We start from the raw sequence: 5,236 nt of genomic DNA on the forward strand, positions 1-5,236 counted from the left end.
CAGTGCTATAGGAACATGTAGCTAAGCATCCTGGATATCCAGGGAAACCATAAAATCCTCCTGCTCCATGGCCAAAATAATGGAACATAAAGTCTCCATATAAAACCTGAGGCACCGAAAACTAAAAACCGGTTGATATAAAAACCTTGTCCTCGTTGTGGAAGAGGAACTGGAATTATCACTCCTAACAGAAGCAACTCCTGAACTGCCTCTTGCAAAGCCCTGGTCTTTATTTCCACTGAAGACGGGATGGTACAAACTTTTAATGAGGGTGTTTCTTGAAAACACCTACAGCACCTGGTATTCCCAGGTGGTTTACCATCCAAGTACTAACCAGGACCAACACTGCTCAGCTTCCAAAATTTAGATAAGATTGGGCATGTCCATTGTGGTGTGGCTGTAGATCATAACCATGAGATACTGCTTCTTGCACCCAGGCATCTGTAGTAGTCTGCTGCCAGATCTGTGCAAACTGAAGCAGTCAGCCTCCCACCCTGGGTTCCCCCAGGTGAAGGCCCGCACCATCAAGCTGATTTCTTATCTTCTGATTTGAAAACCGGTCCTCTGGTAGCCCAATACCTTTTAGTCTTACCAGACTTGTTGGATTGAGACTATTTGTCATTACCCTTTCCTTTTGCTTTTTCTTGATTCTGAAAGGACCGAAAAGCTGGAAACTAGGCTAGAATTTATGTGTGAAAGGAAGACGTCACTTTCTTGGAGTCTACTTCTGACTCCAAAATACTGTTTAGTTTTTTACCAAAAAGAATATCTCCAGTAAAGAAGGTTAAGACTCCAGGACCTTCCTGGATTCTGAGTCAGCTTCCATGTACATAGCCAACCCGCTCTATGAACTACTACTGCTGATGCCTGAGATGCATTAGTACCCATATCCAGGGCCGCTTATCGCTGCCTGTTTGATATGTGCAATATGGGATTTTTGCTCTCTTGATGCCATTAAAAGATCCTCCTTCAATTCATCAGCACAGGCTTCCACTGCTTATGCCATCCAGGCTGAGGCCATGGCTGGTCTTATGATTGCCCAAGACAAGGAAAAAATGTTTTTTTAGAAAACCATCAACTCTCCTATCCATGACATCATTTATTTATGTTGAAAGCAGAAGTAATGTAGATTTTTGCACCAATCTATGACATGCAAATCTACTTTGGGAGCCACCTCCCTTTTTTAAACAGTCCCCAGATACACCCAGATCACCGCGGAAACTCTGACTTCAAATCTCTGGCACCGCAGTATGCTGCCCCGTGTCTTGTCCAGCCGGCTCTTCACACAGGCATTACTGGGAGGAGACAGGGATGTCCCAGCAGGCTCAGCACGGCCACGCCTCCTCCCAGTACTGCCTCTGTGAAGAGGTGGCTAGACAGAACACGGGGCATCATGCTGCAGTGCCAGAGTTTTGAAGTCAGAGCCTCCACGGTGATCAGGGGGTAAGCGCTCCCCATTCCCAGCGCCTGCGCCTCTGACATATTTGGGGGGGCACATTTCCCCCTGGTTTCCCCCCCCCCCATTCCGACGCCTCTGCACACACATAATATAGAATATATTGTGGGGAAGGGGCCTGGACTGACCACCCTAGCTTCTTATAATGGGATGTGCAACCTTGCTGGGACTTGGTACTACAATATAGAAACAAGAGTGCAGGTGCACCATACACCATTAAAATTATAACAACCATCATATCCGAGGTTCTTGGCATATATTGGCCAATATATGAGCCTGCCCACCTTCTTCACGGTGACCTCATCAGTTAACCTCACCTTCTAACACTCTGAAACCTTATCGCGGTATCCGGACTCCAGGTCGACAACAAAAAGGTCGACACACCTTAGGTCGACGCCAATTGGTCGACACACCTTAGGTCGACATGGACAAAAGGTCGACAGGAACAAGGTCGACATGGAAAAAGGTTGACATGAGTTTTTCACAATTTTTTTCTTTTTTGGAACCTTTTCATACTTACCGATCCACGTGGACTATGATTGGAACGGTAATCTGTGCCGAGCTAAGCGGAGTGGAGCGAAGGCATCATGCCCGAAGCATGGCGAGCGAAGCGAGCCATGCGAGGGGACGCGGTGCACTAATTGGGGTTCCCAGTCACTCTACGAAAAAAATGACAGCAAAAAAACATAAAAAACTCATGTCGACCTTGTTCCTGTCGACCTTTTGTCCATGTCGAACTTTTGTCCATGTCGACCTAAGGTGTGTCGACCAATTGGTGTCGACCTAAGGTGTGTCGACCTTTTTGTTGTAGACCTGGAGTCCCAGACCCCCTTATCGCTGTACTCTGTCTAATACTCAGCAGCTACTTTCATTTGCCTAACACTGATTTCTCACCTCTATCCCTTATTTGTGTGATACCCTGGGGGGTGTGGCTGGGGTTTTTTGGGGCTGCACCCCAGAGGCGAACCCCTATAATGTTAGGGACCTGTCCCATGAGGTCACCCTAAGTCTCAGCAAGGTAGCATATCTAATTATAAGAATATGGGGTGTGCAGTCCAGGCCCCCTTCCCACAATATATTGTTACAAAATGGTCTAACTGTAGTAAGGGGTCTATTTACTGAGCCTTGGAGAGTAATAAAGTGGCGAGAGATAAAGTACTAGCCAATCAGCTAATAACTGCCATGTTACAGGCTGTGGACCTTGGGCCTTATTTAGGTTTGTTAGCAAACCAAGAAAGTTAGCAATTGGGCAAAACCATGGCCCTCATTCCGAGTTGTTCACTCGCAAGCTGCTTTTAGCAGCATTGCACACGCTAAGCCGCCGCCTACTGGGAGTGAATCTTAGCTTATCAAAATTGCGAACGAAAGATTCGCAATATTGCGAAAAGACTTCTCTGTGCAGTTTCTGAGTAGCTTGAGACTTACTCTTCCAGTGCGATCAGTTCAGTGCTTGTCGTTCCTGGTTTGACGTCACAAACACACCCAGCGTTCGCCCTGACACTCCCCCGTTTCTCCAGCCATTCCCGCGTTTTTCCCAGAAACGGTAGCGTTTTTTCACACACTCCCATAAAACGTCCTGTTTCCGCCCAGGAACACCCACTTCCTGTCAATCACATTACGATCACCAGAACGAGGAAAAAACCTCGTAATGTCGTGAGTAAAATACCTAACTGCATAGCAAATTTACTTGGCGCAGTCGCACTGCGGACATTGCGCATGCGCATTAGCGACTAATCGCTCCGTTGTGAAAAAAAAATAACGAGCGATCAACTCGGAATGACCACCCATGTTGCACTGCAGGTAGGTCAGATGTAACATATCCCAAGAGATTTAGATTTTGGTGTAGTGTGTTTAAACGGAAATCTAATTTGCAGTGTAGAGATTAAGCAGCCAGTATTTGTCATGCACAGAAACAATATAACCCAGCCAAATCTAACTCTCTCTACAATGTTACAGCTGCCCCACCTGAAGTGCAACATGGTTTTGCCCAATTGCTAACTTTCTTGGTTTGCTAATAAACCTGGATCACCCCCCTTATTTAGCATCAGTTGCAGTTTTGCTAATTTAGCAAAATTGCAACTGCTAGTGATCGCATGCTGGGACCCGCCCAGCAAAGGGGAAGGCCGTCCAGCATGTTAATGGCGGACAGCAATGCAATCAAATTCAATTGCGATCACATCGCTAAATAAGTTAAGCCCCTGCCTCTGCAGCCTAGCTCCAAAGTCAGGAGGCCCGCCACTATTTTCCTGTTTGCATCAGCCCCGTGTGAAGTCATGCAGCTGCCCCGAACCCATCCCCCTTTCTGATGGCACGCCCCCGCAAAGCCAAATCGACTCCATCGATGATGCGATCCATATTGAATAAGGCCGTGTGTTTGTAAAATAACAGGAGCTGATCGGTTGGTACTTTATCTCTCTCCATGTTATCTCTCTTCAAAGCTTAGTAAATAAGCACCTAAGTAATGAAACAGTTGCAAAAATGTTGTTAAAAATACTATCTATTACAATAGGAAATTTTACACTGCATCAGTATGCAGACTATTACAAATGTATTTATTTGTATATAAATAGTCAATAGACTTCAGTGGTAAGAACTGCTACATTGTATCCTATGATAGGAACCACAAGGTTGCCCTCTACTAATCTTGTGGTTCCCATCATAGGATACAATGTAGCAATTATCACCATTGAAGTCTATGGAGCTGAGCCGCTCCACAGTCTTCAATAGGGAAGCGGTGATTGACAGCCTGGCTGCACACAGCCATTCAGCACAATGGGGCAGATGTATTAACCTGGAGAAGACATAAGGAAGTGATAAACCAGTGATATGTGCAAGGTGATAAAGGCCCCAGCCAATCAGCTCCAATATGTAAATTAACAGTTAGGATCTGATTGGCTGGTGCCATTATCACCTTGCACATATCACTGGTTTATCACTTCCTTATGCCTTCTCCAGGATAATACATCTGCCCCACTGTTACTATGGTAGCGGCTGCTGATTGCCTGCCGGATCTTCTAGTGACAGCAGTCACGTGAAGGCCAGTATTCCCAAAAGGATTCCTATGTCTTAACACATAGGGCTACGCAGTCCATTCCGTAAAGTATTTGGATTGTTTTTTTAACTACTTGGATGACTACATGGAACAAAGAGGACCTGATTTATACAAGGTTACGTGGATTCTAGAAGAGGATGTGAATGGCTACAGGGAGTGCAGGTTAATGTGAGCGTGCAGGGGTACTTATTAAAGTTGTACTTTCACGGTGTGTCTTGTCAATATTTTAATTTTTTTCTTCAATGTCCCACATGCTGGTTCTTGTGTTTCTCCAAGTACTGGCATGCAGGGGAGGCTTGCTGGGACCTGTAGCCCTCCTCTATAAAACAATATTATTTTACAAATCTCAAACTTTAATGCTATCAACTCTGCATCCATCATCGAGGGGTGCCAGGGATATCCCTGGACTTCAGCCCAGGTCTTATGTGCATGGAGGGGGGGACCCCTTTATTGGGGCAGTCCCCACTCCCCCAGGAAACCCCAGCCTGGCAGACTAGTTAGGTGGGGTAATGCTATGGCCATTGGACCCTGTCAAATGTGTCCCATGGCTGTGACATAACCTCTATGCTAGTGGAGCCCAGTGCTGGTTCCAAAAATATGGAGGACCCCTATGTCTTTTTTCCACCCATATTTTTAGAACCAGGGCCAGTCCAGGAGCCCGGTGCTGAGTCTTAAAATACAGGGCGAGAGAGACCTCACAAATTTTACACGTATTTTTTGTACCAGTT

The 5,236-nt window shown here is 45.9% G+C and overlaps 1 pseudogene; it reads right to left on the reverse strand.

Annotated features, from left to right (window-relative positions):
- Nucleotides 1–285: 285 nt before the first annotated feature.
- On the reverse strand, nucleotides 286–405 carry LOC134930474 (5S ribosomal RNA; annotated as a pseudogene).
- Between the last annotated feature and the right edge of the window lie 4,831 nt (nucleotides 406–5,236).

The sequence above is a fragment of the Pseudophryne corroboree genome, chromosome 5 (assembly GCF_028390025.1).
Source record: "Pseudophryne corroboree isolate aPseCor3 chromosome 5, aPseCor3.hap2, whole genome shotgun sequence".
In the NCBI taxonomy this organism is placed as follows: Eukaryota; Metazoa; Chordata; class Amphibia; order Anura; family Myobatrachidae; genus Pseudophryne; species Pseudophryne corroboree.